This window comes from Eurosta solidaginis, chromosome 2 (genome assembly GCF_040869045.1).
Source record: "Eurosta solidaginis isolate ZX-2024a chromosome 2, ASM4086904v1, whole genome shotgun sequence".
Taxonomy (NCBI): domain Eukaryota; kingdom Metazoa; phylum Arthropoda; class Insecta; order Diptera; family Tephritidae; genus Eurosta; species Eurosta solidaginis.
In genome coordinates this window covers 191,089,945-191,109,847 of record NC_090320.1, presented here as the reverse complement: position 1 = coordinate 191,109,847, position 19,903 = coordinate 191,089,945, and the positions used below count along the sequence as shown (strand labels likewise).

The 19,903-nt window shown below is 39.0% G+C and overlaps 1 protein-coding gene across 7 annotated transcripts in view; it reads right to left on the bottom strand.

The window, feature by feature from the left end:
• Positions 1-19,903, bottom strand: part of LOC137240422 (zwei Ig domain protein zig-8-like) — a 467,000-nt gene that overhangs the window by 336,398 nt on the left and 110,699 nt on the right. For 2 of the 7 annotated variants that reach the window (XM_067766662.1, XM_067766663.1), the window contains exon 1: positions 16,629-16,821. The exons of the other annotated variants lie outside the window; for them this stretch is intronic. The gene's annotated coding sequence lies outside the window, so the exon portion shown is untranslated. Of the gene's footprint in view, positions 1-16,628; positions 16,822-19,903 lie in introns of those variants that run through there. 7 annotated transcript variants of the gene reach the window in all.

Here is a 19,903-nt window from a genome sequence, read left to right as displayed (position 1 = left end):
TAGTGCACTCTTCGCAAATATTGCAGTTTGCGATACTGCCACTCGGTGTTTTAGGCAAAAACGCGCCGGAAGCGCGTAATAAAATTTATAAAAGTGATCGTATCGGACATACCAGGAAAGATTCAAGAGTGCACAATATGGAGGATGTTTTCGGCAGAGCTATGGACTTTTATGATCCACTATTATCTTCATTACGGAAAAACAATAAAGCCAAACAAAAATTGTCTCTGCCACCTGCAGAAGTCTCCCTTTTAAAATTGCCTGACATCTCTAATGAATGTGAATTACCTTCCACCTCAAAAGCGGCACTAAGCGAGACTCACTACGAATCTGAGGAGGACATTTATGAATCTCTTCATTCATTCGAATTTGAAACTGATCATTCTTTTGATAATTGTAACGAAAAGATTTTAAAAACACATTTCAAATAAACAAACTTTAAAGTAATATAATTTCAGATGGAGATGTTCCTGATGGAAAGGCGAACTTCTTTTAGGTTTTGATTTTGTGTTTTTTCGAGTTCAATAAATACTGTTTATATCGAAATATATAAAAAACTATCCTGTTTGAAATTAAATTTATAGTTTCCACTTTGTATCGCAGCAGTAGTGAAAATTGGGCGTGGCCTGCCCATTTTTGCCACAAGACGTTATTTTCATCTATAAATACCCCATGCAGAATTTTAGACCGATAGCTTAACCCCAACTATTTTATTCCTCAAAAATTCAATTTTGAACCAATGTGCATTGTATGAATTCACAATGGTTGAAATTGAAAATTTTACAATTTTTGTTGTTATATCTTTCTTCTATTCTAATTTTAAAAAAAAAATTTTCAATTAAGAAAAAATTTATCATAACAATAATAATGATAAAATAATTATTGTTAGGCCTTGAGCTCGATTCGAACCCGCGATCTTGAAAATTTTACGAATTTTTTGATTTTCAAAGTCAGCTCTGACTTTATAGTAAATTAAAATATTTAAATAAAATTTAAATTTGGGACAACGTTAAATTTTTGCAAGATGGAGTAAGTTTTTTGCACATTTTGCTCATATAGTTTCGTCAAAATACTACATTTCGTATTTGCCAATATTTATTTTTAGCAAAATTCCATATTTACAGAATCGAAGAACAAAACCTGAGTTTTGGCAAACGTGTAAAATACTTCTTCACTTATCACTGGAGAGGATTTCTTTCAGTTTTATTTCCAGTCATCTTCTTGCCACTACTTTTCATTGAACCCTCAAAGGTAACGCCAAATGCATAAAAATTTAAAAAAGTTGAACTCTTTTAATTGAATTTTAGGAAATGCATTGCTGCTATGTTGTTTGTTTGATGGCAACTTTCTGGATTTTCGAACTACTCCCGTTAGGTATTACTTCAATGATGCCTATAGCGCTTTTTCCAATAATGGGCGTTTTGGTAAGTGATTTTTTTTCTTCGCAATGTAAATCATAAGGTTTTCCTTCATTCCCATTTAGAGCACCGAAAAAACAGTGAACTCATATTTTCCGAATGCCATTATTTTATTCTTTGGTAGTCTTGTTGTGGCATTAGCCATCGAATATTCGAATTTGCATAAACGTATTGCCTATGGCGTATTAGCTTTGGTTGGTTGCAGTCCGTACAGGTAATTTAATACTAGAAGTTATTTAATATAATAAGTTCACAAGAACCGAACTTTAACCAGTGTGCCTGTGTTAGCATCTAGACCAGGGCGCTCTTATTGTTGTTGTTGTAGCAGTGCTTCGCCCCATCCAACAGGTGCGACCGATCACTAATTGTCATCAATATCCTCTAACGGGAGTCCAAGGAAACTTTCTGTTTCAACAGGGGTGGACCATAATGAGAGGGGTGTTAGAGGCGTTGGTTCCACATTACAATTAAAGAGATGGTTGGCGTCATGTGGGGACACATTGCAAGCGGGGCATACATTTTGTATGTCGGGGTTGATTCTGGATAGGTAAGAGTTTAACCTGTTACAGTATCCGGAACGAAGTTGAGCTAGACTGACTCGCGTTTCCCTGGGGAGTATGCGTTCCTCTTCCGCAAGTTTTGTATAATGTTCTTTGAATACTGGATCCACCGGGAAATTCCCGGCATAAAGGTCCGACGCCTGTTTGTGGAGTTCGCTGAGAACCTGCATGTTTTTTTTGCTTCATACGGCTGAGTTCTCAGGTGCCGTATTTCCTGATAATGCTTACGGAGATGACTCCTTAAGCCCCTGGGCGGTGCTGGCTCATCAATCAGATGGCTGTTGGGATGACCAGGTTTCTGGGTATTCAACAGGAACTCTTTGGTTAACATCTCATTTCTCCCTAATGGGGAGTATTCTCGCCTCATTTTGTAGATGGTGTTCTGGGACATAAGAAGAAGCCCGTGGGGGTTCTGAGAGCAGTATTTTGGCAGGCCTGTAGCTTCTTCCAGTGAATAGGGACGCGTAGCATGCAATCGGCTGGCCAATTGCTTTGCATGTGGTAATGAGCGCCCCAAGCACTGCCAGCAAGGGATTTGAGGATTTTATTACGGCTCTGGATTTTCGGTACAATTGCGGCTGCATGCTCACCAAAATGTAGATCCTGATCAAATGTCACACCCAAGATTTTGGGGTGTAGGGTAGTCGGTAACGTAGTGTCATCGACGTGCATGTTCAAAATGGTCGACATTTGGGACGCCCATGTTGCAAATAAGGTCGCGGAGGTTTAGTCGGTGATAAGGCCAGGTTTCGCGAGGCGAAATAACTGGAGAGATCAAAGAGGTAGCCGTTTATTCTGTTGCAAAGCTCATCGATCTGTGGGCCTGGGCCTGTGGCCATTATTGTGCTGTGATCGGCGATAGTAACTCCTTCTGATACCGAAGGTAGCTTTGATATGTAGAAATTAAAGAAAAATGTGGATAGGTCACCACCCTGTGGCACATCTTGTTTAATTCTTCTTGGTTTCGATGTTTCGTTTCTAAATTGCACCGATGCCTGCCGACCACCCAAATAATTTCCGATCCACCTTTTAAGACATGGGGGAAGGGTAGACCCTTCCAGGTTTTGCAGTAACGTGCCATGGTTGACCCTATCAAAAGCTTTTGATAGGTCTAGCGCAGCGAGTACTGTTCTATGGTGGGGGTTTTGATTTCAACCGCAATTTATCTGGGTGCTAAGGGCATTTAGCGCGGTGGTGGTGCTATGGAGCCATGCTGATGAGAGGCTAGCTGCAAATATGCTTTGAAGTAGGGGAGCATAATGGCTTCAATCGTCTTAGCTACTGGCGATAGGAGAGATAGCGGGTGATATGACTCTCCTATGTTAGCTGGTTTCCCAGGCTTTAGTAGCGGGACCACCTTGGCCATTTTCCATTTTTCGGGAATGACAAAGGTGGAAAGAGACAGGTTGAAGACATGCGCTAAATATTTGAAACCCTCTTTCCCTAGGCTTTTGAGCATCGGCATGGCTATGCCGTCTGGGCCCACTGCTTTGGATGGTTTAGCATGACCGATGGCGTCCACAACCTCTTTGGCGGTGATGGTAGTTGGAGACGCGCTGAATTTATGTTTATGTGCGTGTCTGTTGGCCCTGCGTCTATCTCTGTCGACTGTAGAATGCATTACATATATATTGTCGGCAGAAAGTGATCGCGCATTTTTTCGCACCCGACAGCACTTTATCGGCAAAGGCGATGAAATTTTGTCATTGTGCTTAGACGGATTCGATAGGGACTTTACGGTGGACCAAAGTTTACCCACACTTTACCGCTTAGGTGCTCCTCCCATTTCGCCCGCTTGTGTTCATCCACAAGCAATCTGATGCCTTGGTTTATATTCCTTATTTGGGGGTCGCCGGGATCGAGCTGTCTTATAAGCTCACGTTCTCTCGCTAAATATGCGGCCTCCGCCGGAAAGTGGGGCCGAATTTCGGGAATTCTACCGCCGGGAATGAAGCTAGCCGAGCCGGATTCAATGAACTTGCGGAAAGGACGCTACCCCTGGCGGGCATCAGTCGAGATAAGGAGGGCAGCAAAGCGGTTGTCTGTAAAGGATTTGTATTCGTCCCACTTTCCTTTTTTAAAGTTTATGAAAGTGCGTTTTTCTGTGGTGATGAAGTCGGCGGTACGCTCGAGCGAAATAAGTATAGGCAGGTGGTCGGATGCCAATGTTACCATCGGTGGCCAGTTGATGCACTTTATGAGTCCAGCGCTCACGACTGATATATCCGGAGAACTGTGACAGCTTCCTACCATACGTGTGGGGGCGTCTCCGTTTATAGTGCAGAACGTCGTTTCTTCTATTTGATCCGCCAACATATCACCCCTACTGTCCGCCCGCAAGTTTGAAGGCCATAGATCGTGATGGGCATTGAAATCGCCTAAGGTAATGCGATTGTTGCCAGTGAGTAAGGCGCTGATATTAGGGTGGTATCCACTAAGGCAACAGGTGGCAGGAGGGACGTAGATGTTGATGATTTCTAAATTTGCATCGCGATCTTTTCTGTGGACATTATACCCAGAACAGGTCTTCAGAGCAAATCTTGCTGTGAGTTTAGTCTCTTGAATCGCAGCAATGCGGATGATGTTCCGCTTCATGAAATCGACTATCTCCGTGATCTTCCCCGTTAATCCATTACAGTTTAACTGCAGAATTCTAAAGTACAACGGGGGAGACGTCATCCCTCTGGGAGTAAGTGACGGGTGACTACGCCTGGGTTGTGAAAGGCTAGGACGCAACTGCTGTTCTGGCCCTGGGACTGCACGTCCTTGGGTAAGCATTGGGGTACCCGGTGTAGTTGTGTATGCGGCCTGGCAGCATGGCGCATTGAAACCCGTCGGGGGGTTGCCGTCGCGGGGACCAAGGGCTGAACTTGTATATTTTCTTCAGGGTATCGAATACGTCCCGACCAATATATTTACTTGGCGCATCAAGTGGTTTGATGATAGCGCCACGTCGTCCTCTAAACAGCATAACAAAGCTGGGACTGTCCAGGATATTAAGATCACCGCACGGACTCCAATTAGGCATTGTTTTGTTCACGCTCTAGTTAGCATGCATAGATGAACTTTAATAACCCGGAGAAGTTCCGCCGAGCGCGAAATCTGCAACTGGCCTAAACAACCTCAACACGAGGCATGGAATTGTGTCAGGGCTTGCTTAGCTAACTCGGACCCTGCCTATGAAAAAGGAGTGAGGAAGCGGCCATCGGAACCCCAAAATCTGCTAGCAGCCACGTTCAGCTCGCAAGTTCCTGTTCAGTACAAGAGATCAGCGTTAAAATAGCCAGGGATATCCTTACGTCCTAACTCCCAGTTATTTTTTATCAAAAAGTACTTCGACGTCTTACAAGTAAACGTCAAAAGTTCTTAGTTAGTCCCGGTTGAGGGTTTTTATTTTGTTGGGCTACTTCTTGAAAAGTAAAAATTTTAAATATTTATATTCGCATTAACTAAAAGATGCTGTTCCAAATGTGTCTGTTTAGTACTGTGATCTCTAGTTAAATACTCACGTTCCATACAAAATGACTGTGCATCACATTTACTTCATCTTGAGCGAAGATTAGTTTGGTGCAATGCATACTTATGTAATTATAGAACTAAATTATTTCACGCGTACCTTATGAGTACCAAATTATTTTTGACCATCTCTAATCTTATATATTATCTAATTTTATAGATTACATTTCAGTATGCTATACATCACAATGTTTGTGTCAATGTGGATATCAAATGCGGCTGCAACGGCAATGATGTGCCCGGTAATTAAAGGCATTTTAGCTGAGATGTCATCTGTAAGTAATTCGAGTAATTTAGTACAAAGCTTAAAAAATATTCGTAATATTTTATTTTTTTTAATCTACTTACATGTGCACAACAGCAAGGCGTTATGCAAATCTTTGATGAGAGCCCCGATGAGTATGTTATTTTTTTTTTAGGATTACAACGCACGTTTTTTTATAAACATATGCGAACCGAAAATCGCATTTTAACCCTAAAAATGAGAAACGCTTTTCCCATTAGCAATTTCATAACATCAAAGCCATTTGGAAGTGCTTTCCAAATTCATCCATTTTCGGCTCATTTAATATTAAAGAGTAAGGTTGGGTAATGGCGCCAATACTCGTACCTCATGTCCGGGGGAATATTGGCGAGTTTAAGTATATCAGCGCCAGCGGAGCCATCAGCGATATAATGCGTTAGACAGCTTAATTCACAAACTACGAGCTTGCTTTTTTTAGGCAAATTGGTATATCAAAATACTTAAATATGAGTTAAATCTGTGTACAGGAAAATGTCCGGCATTTAGGCAATGACCACAAGTACCCTGCAGGGAAAATTTCTAGTTCAAAACTGGTGCACTAAAAGCATTCAGAACAACTACTAGTTTGCCGTCTGTATTTTTTACAGGCTTTCAATTGGATTTTGAATTGAATTTAACATGGCAATTTCCTAGGCGATGGAAATTTTGCCCGCTGCATAACATTTTTTATAGTTCCGAACTAGAGAAAGTCTTCCATTTCGGAACTTGTGAGTTCTTTTACACTTTTTCGATAGCTTCCAAGTAGTTAAAAAGTCATTTGTATAGATCTAGTCCGCTTGTTGGTACTTTTTCGATATTTCCGAAAAAAACTGTTTAGACAAAAAGAGAAAGGGAAAAAGGTAGAAAGCAAACACCGCATAAAGCATTCGCCGTTTTAATAAAACCATGTTTCCACCAAACCCGAGCACCGTGTTTACCAGTTTTGACCAACTGATAAAACATGTCCAAAAATGTCGGCAGAGATATAAGACAGACGAGTTTGGGCCTCGGTGCCAATAATATGATCGCGCAAATAAAAAATTTTATATCTGCCAATATTTTGCGTAAAACTGTTGGCAATAACGCAGTTTGATTTTGGTGGAAGCGTAGTATAAGGTGTCCACTTTTGACCACCTTATTGCAACTTCAAAAATAAGTCCGCTTTTTACTTTTATGCCTTCCAATACGGCTTAACTTTTTGTAACTTTTTTGTGCAATGTGCTTTAAAGAAAAGTTTTGAAAACACCTTTTCAGTTGTTGACTGAGAAAAAAACCCGGTATTTCGTAATCCAGGAAAATGACGTCTGAAAGAATTAGGCATATTTAATATGCTTCCTTTTAATATATGGAGCCTACTTAAGCCCTTCCCCTTTAAAGTGTAGCGAAAGAAACATGCACATAGTAAAAACTCCTTAACCTAGTAGCAGTTTATTATATAAAGCGTATTTATCAAATATATTGTCACGGATATTACCATCACTAAGTTATCCCATCACTAAGGCGATGCTAAGGCCATGCCAAGCAGTATTTACGTTAATAATCAAATCAAGTATACACATATATAAGGCAGCCCAGAGAGATGTCACACACAGATGCATTTACTTATACGCCTATGTGCGCGCGAGAGACTGTAAACTACAAACATTCACATCAATAATTCAATCTTTATGTATCTACATAAACGAAGAAATAATTGCGTCTACACATATGTACCATGTACGAATACAAGCAGCGGAGAGTCAATGCGCAAACACATGCATATATCTGAGAAGTTTGAGAGCTACTGGACTAGTAGATTCTGGAAGCGCCTAAAAGATGTATAAAATTGTGCAATTTTAGTTATAGCTGAGAAGTTTGAGAGCTCATGGACAATGCTAGTACATTCTGGAAAAATGCCAACGAGGAAACCAAAGGGTATAAAAGGCAACAGATGAAGAGGCGCAGTAATTCAGTTTGAGTTGAGCAATCAATCAGTTATTAATTAAGCACGCGATCTGGCGGCCAATAGTAGAGTTCAATTTGAGTTATCAATCAGTTTGGTTATTAAGCCAGCGAGTAGCAAAGTATAAGTGTCATTGTGAAGTACTTTAATAAAGGCCATTTTCCATTATTCAATATTGGAGTTATTTATTCAACAGTTTAGTGATTCGAACTTAGCAAGTAAATTCGTTACAATTGGTGTCAGAAGAGGAATTGTTGAATAAATTCCAGAGGACAACAAGGACATGGCAAAGTTCAGTGAATTGAAGATCCAGCAACTAAAGAAGGAGTTGGAAGCCCGTGGATTGAATACAAGCGGCGTTAAACTCGAACTTCAGGCATGGCTACGAGAGGCAATGGAAGCAGAAGGAATTGATGTGGACGAGTATGTTTTTTATCCTGATGAGGACGAGACAACAACAAAAATTGAAGAGAAAAATGAAACACCGCAGACAATGGCGAACACAGACCTGAACATGATATTGGTTGCAATATCGGCACAAATGTCCGAAATGTCATCATAAATATCTACCAACATGTCATCACAATTGGAAGAACAGAAAACGTATATGTCATCACAAATGGAAGCACAAGAAACGCGTATTTCAGAAATGTCGTCGCAAATGTCATCTCAACTGGAAGAACAGAAGACATATATGGCATCGCAACTGGACGAACAGAAGACATATATGATATCTCAGTTGGCTCAGCAGTTGAAAGCGCAAGAGGATCGCATATCATCGCAGTTGGAGGGTTTTAGTGAACGACAAGATAAAATGGAAGCTGAGATGGATGCTTTGAAAGATCGGATTCAGCAGTTACAATTAAATCGTCCAGCAGTTTCAGCGAGTAATCCAAAGGTAAAAACACCATCCTTTGATGATTCTGTTCCTTTCCAGATCTTTAAGCTACAGTTTGAGAAGACCGCAGCAGTGAACAACTGGAATGTGGAAGATAAAGTTGCCGCACTCTTCGTAGCATTGAAAGGACCAGCTGCCGAAATCTTACAGACTATTCCAGAGTACGAACGGAACAGTTATGACGCATTGATGGCTGCTGTAGAACGGCGATACGGAAGCGAACACAGGAAACAGATATTTCAAATAGAATTGCAAAACCGCTACCAAAAATCTAACGAGACTTTGCAGGAGTTTGCTTCGGACATTGAAAGATTGGCTCATCTTGCAAATGCGGATGCACCCGTGGAATACACGGAAAGAGTGAAGATAAATGGCAGACGGTACGTCGAAACGAAGCGAGCCACATACGCGAACCCAAAGCAAACATTTTCTGAAACGGTATCCCATGCATTGACTCAGGAAATGGCGTCATTATTGAGTAAACCAGCATACAAAGCTCATCGTGTGGAAGTAGAAAGGCCGGAGTGGGTAGATACAATTTTGGAAGCTCTGAAGGGATCACAACAGAAAAATGCCGGAGTTATGAAATGTTTCAAGTGCGGTAACCCAGGTCACATTGCACGTCATTGCAGTAGCAATTCCAATAGTTCCAACAATGTGGGTGGCCGTAAACGCAGAGCTGAAGGAGACGAGCAAGTCTCCAAATCCACTCAATCGTTAAACTAAAGCGAGTCAGCCGCAAGGGGCGACAGCTGGCTCCCTCAATTGAATGCCCCATAATCTCTATCTCGCAAATTGGAAGAAGGTCAAGCAATCTTACTGTCGGAGGGCATGTGGATGGAAAGGAACGTCTACGAACTGTAGATACGGGTGCATCCCATTCCATCATTCCATCAGATTTAGTCAACAAGAAGATAAGACCATTGCTTGGAGCAAGATTACGTACAGCCACGGAGAGGACACCCAGGTAATTGGAGAAGTAGAATGTGAAGTACCAATTGGGAACGTCACGGTACTACACAATTTTATAGTGGCATGTATTGTTGATGAAATCATAATTGGAGTGGACTTCTTAATCAACCAAGGCATCAAAATCGATATGCAAAGCAAGACGATGCGATATAAGAACATGGATGTGGTACTTAATTTCGGTTACGAGAGAGGCTACAGCAGTAAACGAGTGCTGGTGGAAGAGAGTCAGCAAATACCACCAAAATCAAAAGCAATCATCTGGGCAAAGGTTGATGGAGATTGTTGGACAAACAAACTGTGGGTTGTCGAAGCAGCAAACAAATCAGCACCGAACATACTTGTAGGAAAAACCCTGGCTATGACAAAACAAGATGGACGCATTCCGGTAAGAGTACTCAATGAGTTCAAGTCACCATTCAATTTGACCAAAGGAGCTATTTTGGGAAGATGCCAAGAGGCCGAAGTAGTTATTAACTGTGAACAGCTCCAGGAACACGTTTCAGCTAGTAATACTGATCTTTCAAATGACATCACGGCATGGACGCATGGGCTAGAGGAAGCCTATCAGAGTAAAGCAAAACAACTGCTCCTAAAGTACGCGAACATATTTGACCAGGATGATTCTAAACCAGGCCGCACCAACGTTGTGAAACACCAAATTGACACTGGAGATGCGAGGCCGATCCGTCAAGCTCCACGTAGTGTTCCACTGGCGAAGCGGGAAGTTGTGAGTCAAATCATTCAAGAAATAAGCGACAGCGGCGTCATCGAACCATCAGCCAGTCCATGGAGCTCACCAGTAGTACTTGTAAAAAAGAAGGATGGAAAAATGAGGTTTTGCGTGGACTACCGGAAGAAAATATGCTTGGTGTACCTGGACGACATCATCGTATTGGGCAAGAACTTTGATGAACATCTTGAGAACTTGGAGGAAGTTTTCCAGAGAATAGCTGGCGCTGGTCTGAAGTTAAGTCCCAAAAAGTGTGCGCTGTTTAAAAAGGAAGGAAATTATTTGGGCCACAAGGTAACGACAGAGGGCATCTGCACTGCGAACGAAAAAATAGAGGCTGTAAATGATTGGCCAAGACCACAGAACCTACATGAATTGAGAAGTTTTCTTGGGCTGTGCACATATTACCGCCGATTTGTACCAAATTTTTCCAGCGTAGCCCATAGCCTCCATGAGCTTACAAGAAAAAACAAAGCTTTTGAATGGAAGAAGGAGCAAGAAGTGGCTTTCCAAACATTGAAGGAGCGTTTGTGCACTGCCCCAATGTTAGCATATCTGATTCCAGGAGCAACATTTATTCTAGATACAGATGCGAGTGGATATGCTATAGGAGGCGTTTTATCACAACTGGTCGATGGACAGGAGAAGGTAGTTGCATATTACAGCCGTTCGATTGAAAAACCAGAGAGGAACTACTGTGTTACGCGGAGAGAGCTGTTGGCATTGGTAGAGTGCATTAAACATTTTCACAAATACCTCTACGGCCAGCGATTCCGTGTCAGGACAGATCACGCAGCGTTGAAATGGCTTCTGCAGTTCCGTAATTCGGAAGGACAATTGGCACGGTGGATCGAGCGACTACAAAGCTACGACTTTTCCATTGAGCATCGAAAAGGTAGTACCCATGGAAATGCTGATGCAATGTCACGAAGACCATGTAGTTTGGAATGCAAGCACTGTTCAAAAGCCGAGGCTAAAGAAGACATTATAGATGTCCGGCTAATGAATATAACATGTACAGATGAATGGGACAAGGAACAGCTAAGAAAGTGCCAGCTAGAAGATGCAGATCTGTCACGTGTTATGCAAGGGCTCGAACGAAATGAAAGACCAAACAGAGAAGAGATGTTAGCAGAGAGTCCCATTGCGAAGTCATATTGGGCACAGTGGAACAGTTTAGAATTGATATCCGGTTGCCTTCATCGAGTATGGGAGAGTGAGGATGGTAAATACAAGAATAAACTGATAGTTGTTCCCAGAAAGAGGATTCCTGACGTGCTCAGCGAGCTGCATAATGGTCCAAGCGGAGGTCATCTTGGAATCACGAAGACGCTCGAGAAGATTAAACAGAGATTCTATTGGGTTGGTTGCCGTCAGTCGGTCACTGAGTGGATTGCGAACTGCGAGGTTTGCAGCAGAGCGAAAGGGCCCAGAACACGAAGTCATGGCCAGATGAAGCAATATAACCCAGGTGCGCCATTTGAAAGGATCGCCATGGATGTCGCAGGTCCATTTCCTACTAGCAACCGCGGAAACAAATAGGTACTGGTGGTTATGGATTATTTCAGTAAATGACCAGAGGTATACCCAATCCCAAACCAAGAAGCAGAAACAGTAGCAGAAGTGGTTAAAAACGAATGGGTTGCAAGGTATGGTGTACCAATGGAGTTACATTCTGACCAAGGCAGGAATTTCGAATCAGCTGTGTTCCAGGAAATGTGTAAGTCATTGGGCATTCAAAAAACACGGACAACTGCATTGCATCCTCAATCCGATGGTATGGTAGAACGATTCAATAGAACATTGGAGGAGCACTTAAGGAAAGTAGTAGACAAGTACCATAAAGAATGTGATACCCGCATACCATTATTCTTGATGGCTTACCGATCAGCAGTGCATGAGACAACGGGCCAAACCCCTGCAAAAGTAATTTTTGGCAATGACCTTAGACTGCCAGCTGATTTGAAGTTTGGGATAGATGCCAATGCGGAGAGAAATTTCAGGAAATCCACTAGTGATTTGGAAGAAGAGCTAAGAGAAATACATGATCTGATAAGGCAACGAACAAAGATTATGAGTGACAAGATGAAAGCCAGATATGATAAAGCAATTAATTCAGAAGGTTTTCAGGAAGTAGATTTGGTGCTGTTATAAAACCCACAACGTAAGAAAGGTTTGTCCCGAAATTGCAGTGTAATTGGGAAGGCCCATACAAAGTTGTAAAACGGATCAACGATGTAGTGTACCGCATACAAACCATCGGTAAACCACGAACCAAAATGAAAGTGGTCCATTTGGAAAGGCTGGCAACGTTTAGATCGAGAGATTTGTCTGATCGGGACGATCAGACTTAGGTGGAGGGCAGTGTCACGGATATTACCATCACTAAGTTATCCCATCACTAAGGCGATGCTAAGGCCATGCCAAGCAGTATTTACGTTAATAATCAAATCAAGTATACACATATATAAGGCAGCCCAGAGAGATGTCACACACAGACGCATTTACTTATACGCCTATGTGCGCGCGAGAGACTGTAAACTACAAACATTCACATCAATAATTCAATCTTTATGTATCTACATAAACGAAGAAATTATTGCGTCTACACATATGTACCATGTACGAATACAAGCAGCGGAGAGTCAATGCGCAAACACATGCATATATCTGAGAAGTGTGAGAGCTACTGGACTAGTAGATTCTGGAAGCGCCTAAAAGATGTATAAAATTGTGCAATTTTAGTTATAGCTGAGAAGTTTGAGAGCTCATGGACAATGCTAGTACATTCTGGAAAAATGCCAACGAGGAAACCAAAGGGTATAAAAGGCAACAGATGAAGAGGCGCAGTAATTCAGTTTGAGTTGAGCAATCAATCAGTTATTGATTAAGCACGCGATCTGGCGGCCAATAGTAGAGTTCAATTTGAGTTATCAATCAGTTTGGTTATTAAGTCAGCGAGTAGCAAAGTATAAGTGTCATTGTGAAGTACTTTAATAAAGGCCATTTTTCCATTATTCAATATTGGAGTTATTTATTCAACAGTTTAGTGATTCGAACTTAGCAGAGGATTGCAAATAAGAGGATTTGCAAGTAAATTCGTTACAATATATTAAATCTCTCATATATTAAAATTGTCTTTATATTGAAAATATTTCAGAAAAATTTATAGGACGGGTCCTTATTGGACCCCTGAACTCAAACTAGAATTTTTTTTTAATTTTTGTCTCTCTGTATGTTTGTACTCGCATCACTCAGATACCACTGCATAGAATTGAGTGCAACTTTCACTGTTGCATCAGCCGACGTCTAACTTTAATGTTGGGATACATCTCAAACCCCTACAATACTAGGGTCTTGAAACCCACAACATGGAGCCGGGTATTTTTCAAATGTATTTATGGGTATCAGATGAAACCTGTTGTTGAGGCATCTAACAAAATTTTTAAATATTTGATATACCTCAACCCGTTGCGAAGTTATAGGCCAAAATGTGTATCAGGGTTAGTATTATAAATAAAACGTTAAGTGAGGTAGTTACATTAGTACCTCGAAAGCGGTTTCGATATTACTTCACATCCACCAACAAAAGCCTTCGGTAAAGCATTTGGGGTTACACAAAGTTTGGTCAAGGACCAAACCCTACGTCATACATATACCATAAGCGCGGCGTAATTTCTAGATGTACATTGCGTATAAGAATTTTCTGCCTAACATCCGCCAAGGTTTAGATCCTAAGTAGTACTGGTTAGTACCTTACCATAGAGTCAATGTACTTAAGACTATTCTCTCAGTGGTACTACTAGTAAGTACTTCCGAAAAAGTTAATAGAGAGGAAGCAGGAAGAAGTAAACTACTTGTTTACCTAATGAAACACGTCTTAAACGGGCATACCTTCAAAATATTGTCAGATAACCAAAAGCTCTTGTAAGATGTAAAGTTTTTATACGAAGCATACTACCAAGGAATTATCCTATTTAACGTTCTTGCGTTCTTATACATACGTTACTTTCCCACGAGTAACTAGCTTCGAAAATTTCTTTGTAATTTACAGTATTAAATATATGTATAAGTGATTTAGACCATCCAAAGATAGAATCCAATCCAAAAATAAAGGTAACATTTTGAGAGAATCTATTTACCATCGAACTAGTACTTATTTTGTACTTAGATCAAGCTCTGAACCTGAAATTTTTATTACTAGCTAATGATTTCCCTACAGGGTATTTATCTAGATGAGGATGGCTTGTTAATATCAAATCAACGTTTTATTGCTAGCCAGTTCTCTTCACACGATAATCATATATTCGAAGATGAAGATATAAGTATTGGTCCTGATTGGAAGTTAAAGCGAGTTACAGCGGTAATAGTTCAGATAACCACATAAAGACTCAAAAAGTATGACATACACAGAAGGATTAACCGCCAATTTTAGTTTCGGCAAACATGTAACTTTAAATTCTCGAGTCCACATAACAAAGTCTGAAGTCAGGACGATATGCCTTAACCAAAATGTATATTTAATATCTTTCTACTTAAATTTTTAAGAACTACCCTAACCTAGATATCGACCTATCCTAATATAAAGATCGTAACTTGAAAGTTTTGTTAAAAAGGACGTATCTCAACGAAGTCTTTAATAAAGTCGTATCTCACAAGATCGGTTAAAAAGGTTTTAATTAAAATAGATTTTTTTTTACAGAAGAGATATGAACTAAATTTGGTAAAATTTTTCTTTTCACAATTCGTTTACGGAAGACACTAAGAGTACTTTAAGCTGAGTTACATTTGATAGTTCAATAAAACTATGTAGTATTTACAGATGAAATAGTTGCATATATTTCCACGGAAATATAAATAATAGAAGACTTGTAGCGTCCAACAATGCGGAAACAGACGGAAAGAAAATTTTTTTTTAAATTGGAGTCAACTAGAGAAACTTAACAAAATATAAAGCGCCACACGTGTAACATTGTTGTTTTTTTAAACGGTTTTATTTAGGTTGACTTGACAGGCTGCACGGCTGGCCGACCAGCGCGAATTTTGCAATTAAAATTTAAGTAACTTCCCGATAAGCTACAAGCTTGAAACTTGGAATATAGTTCAGAACCCGATGACAATGCGTAATAAGAAAAAAATCGCCGCTAGGTGGCGCAAGGATCGAGATATTCACAAAAATCGTATTTGTGGTCCAATTTCCCAGATGTTTGGAACATAATACATAGAAGAATAAAAAGCGACCTATGAAAAAAATCTCCGCTAGGTGGCGCATGGATCGAGATATTCACAAAAATCGTATTTGTGGTCCGATTTGGCTCATATTTGGAACACATAATACATACATAATAGAAAGCGGCTTATGAAAAAAATCACCGCTAGGTGGCGGAAGGATCGAGATATTCACAAAAATCGTATTTGTGGTCCGGTTTGGCTCATATTTGGAGATTGTCATGGAGTCGTACCTGGGATCTATTTTCAACTCCAATGGAATCCTCCCAGTTTGCAAGTAGTCGAGCTGTGCATGCTAGCTTTAGTCGGGTTCTAAGCTCGTCGGATTGGGGTGGGCTCTTGCTCACTACTTTTGTGCAGATACACGACCGTACAACAAAAGAAATTCATGCACAATGTACCTAACTAAACTAGACAAAAGAAAATGCAATAGAAATCAAAGAAAATTACCCCTTTTATAATACACGGGCAGACTTCTCCGATGATGAAAACTCTAGATTCAAATCCGAGAAGCAATATACCCGCTTCTCCAATCTCCCCTACCCAACCATTACGAGATACACATTTGCAGTATCACCAAACCCAACCAAAATCCACAGACCTACGGCTCAATCATCCCACTAAATTAAAAAATCTATCTTTTCATCTTGATCACTTACTTATGTATAACAATTCATTTTTTAATTCGATACAGATTCTTATACATTTTTATAATCTCAACTATACTTATCTGCCCTATTCTAAATTTACATTTATTAATGTCAAATAACTTTTATTTATTCTCTTCAAATATTTGGGACACCCTAATAATTCGTTTGTTATCCTATGGTGTAACAATTTTGTTATATATCTATATAAATGTACATATTCTTAGTTTATAAGAGATACCATTTAAGAAGAAAAGCAATACGTTCTCTTAGCAAAGGAAAATTTCATATAATCAGACAACTGTCTGTACGTATTTACATAAGTACATATCTACATACATAGCTAGGTATAAACTTTTGCGCGATCGTATTGCCTTTATGCTGTTCATATGCATAACAACAATATAATGATCAACAATCAAAGAGTACTTACAATTGTCCCAGCGAGGTCAGCAGGCGCCCGATGAACTGCGTCGGTAGGCTGGAAAGCTTCTCTTAAAAAAATTTGTCGCACTACTCTACAACTAAATGTACATACATACATATTTACACAGGTATATTTGTTTTTTGTTTCTTTTCAAGCTCAGCAAATAGCACTGATGACCTGATACGAAACTTTCATTCTCTCTCAATTTGTTTCCAGGAAAGGGGCTTGAAATCAGCTGTCTGTTCATTCAATTGTAAACAAAAGTTCATTAGTTTCCAAGAATGGGGTCTGAAGTCAGATGGCTATAGAGTTGCCTAAAATACGCAAAAAAAATTCTCCAAGAAATCCGTTCTTTTTCATTATTTTCAAATAAATCAGCAAGTAAACTGATAAATACTTATTAAAATTTATAAAAAAGGTAAAGTTTTGTAGAAATGTTTTGTGATAGATAAGTGAAAAAATATGAAATAATATATTTCAATTGCGTTGCTTTGCTTTGTTGCTCTGGCACCACCATAAGATAACAATAAGCGGCTAGTCCCTTTTTTCACTTTGATGCGACCAAAACGTTTATGTACATACATATGTATATCCGCATACAATAAAAAACGCAAAAGATTTATAAGAAATTACGAAATTATATCACTTGGTGAAGTATCTGCGTTGTCGTCCGCAAAAGGCTGTTAATTAAACATGTTGCGTTAACCTATACGTATACCTGCAATTTATCTCAGCTGTCAAAAATGGAATGTCGCAACGCTCCTCAAAAACATGGCCTTTATGCATCCATTTACATTAATGCGAAGACTAAGAAGCTGACTTTTTCACCAATCGAAAGTTGCTACCAAAACCCGTTTCGTGTGCAGCCCTTCGCTGAAAGGTGTTGTCACTGATAAATTTTCCACAGGTGAAAAAGAGTAATTTTTTTCTTCGGATTTGTAATACTGACAAAAATTCGAGTTTTTTGATATTCCATTTGACAAACTTGAGTAAATTTTCGGTGAAAATCATAAATTAAACCTTTACCATGTAAAATACCCAAAAGTTATTCTGAAATGCCCAAATTTGGTTTTGAGTATGGTGGCATCTATAGCCAATGTTATAAAAAATGCACATTTTCACGCGCTCTCAGAGAGCGAGAAGTTTCGTATCAGGTCATCGGTGGCAAATAGTCTACTCATTTTACCTCTATAATAATACTACCGCTAGAAATTTACGCACGCCAGTGCATCGTTAACAAAATTTATTAGAGGGGTTTATCCTGCTATTAGCAGCAGAAAAAAAGAAGACTTAAAACGAAAATGTATTATTATAAAATAATTTCAGGAAAGTACGTGAATGTATCTATATTTAATTCTTTTTATATTCCTACATAATTAAATATTTTATAAGGGAATTTACAAATTAGAAAATGTTTGCAGCTCTATCCCTCTGCACACGAAAATTGCATACCTTTAAAATTCAAGGTAATAATAAAATTTTTTTGTCCGGAAAAGAATTTGGTTCTATCGAGTAGTTTGGGGCAATTATCTCGGTTTTTTTCATATAGAACTGTTGGTGTATTTCGGATTTCACAGAAATTTACAGATTAAAACTTTGGCATGTGGACGACTTAGCCAAACTATTTTTAGGCAGGTAAAGATACCCGGTATACGCATATATCAGCATAAATAAATTTAAAGTTGAATGGCTTGATGACTTTGTTGCCACCTGTATTCTATCATCACCAGTTTTTCTATTTAAAGTGATCCACTATCTTTTGCGCAGCTGATGGTTTCGCTTCCTCTTGAAGATCGGTGGCACGCTTTTCTGCTATGTGCCTTTTAATAAAGCATGTGTCAGCACTCGTAAGCGAATAAAAATTTTGAAATTCCCTTTTTTGGAATTATTGCTTTTAAATTACAGATCAACGAATTTAAGCGCAATACCGATATTGGTTACTATACAGACTTTAACTTATATATTTTTTCTTACTCGAACTTCACACTTTGACGATCCCAATCAGAAGGACGGAAGCTCTCACCTTTGCGGAAGCCCTCACCGATCGTTCTCTTCATATCACTCAGCTGATCGATTCTCTCCAAGGTATTACCATTCTCAACTGTCAGAATAAAAAACTGTTCCCAGCTAGTGTTGTTAAACGCCAAAAAATTGCATATTATAATTTTTTCTTTTAGCCCAAGAAAATCAGAAAATCGCACTCTCAAATCATATTTGACATACAGAAATAGAAATCGCTTTAGTAAAAAAAATTCACGCTAGGTGTATCAAAAATTGAGATATTCAAAATACTCGTACTTGTCTGTCCGATTTGGTTCTTTGAACAAATATTATATACAGTTCGGTAGAAGGGACATCAAAATACTTTGGAGCAAACAAGTTCAAATTTTGCTAGTGAAATTTCAGTATAATAAAATAAATAAAAAAAAAATGTTTAAGTTAAACGGTTTTATTGAAAGCAATATTTACATTAAGTAATAATAACACTAAAATATAGAAAATAAAATAATTAAAAAAAAATTTTTAGTTAAACGGTTTTATTAAGTTAATTTAGTGACGACCTTTAATAATGTATCTGTGAGTTAAGCTGGCTCGAGGTCAGGTGTAATAAAACACAAACAGTTCTTGTATAGCCGATATATTTCGATTACCTTCGGTAATCGTCCTCAGGGCAACTATTAACAATAAAAAACAACATGAAAATTATAATGAAACAATATATCACAAATAACAATAATTTTTCTTTCCAAAACTAATTACATACATTTATTTCACTTTTACACTGTCTGACGTGGAGTATTATACTGTTTATTTTTTGTTAACAAGGGTCTCTATGACTGTGCAGTATTATCAATATCTGTTTTGTAGTTAATTCGTATGTTTGAAGGTGTGTTAACGATATGTAACATTTCTAATGTATACCTCTTCTTTCATTTCTCTTCTTTCTCAATAACTGAAGCGTCGTCGAAGTTCGGACTGTGATAACTGCTGGCACAGTGGGTCATGAGAGCTGTTTTGTGATTGTTAGTAGAATTACTTTGTTTATAATCAGATTTGTGTTGTGACAGTCGAGTATTTAATTTTGCTTCTTCGCTATTATAGCAATCTGATTAGGCAAGTCGCTCTGATAAACCAGGTACGTAAATAACAAATTTAAATATTTTTGGTTTTTTGGTATAAGATCTCGGTTTGTTGATCGCGTTCTTCTTATTAAATTTTTACAATATTCTCTGGAAAATCATTATCTCTTAATAGTAATTTAATTTCTTCTATAATTTCTT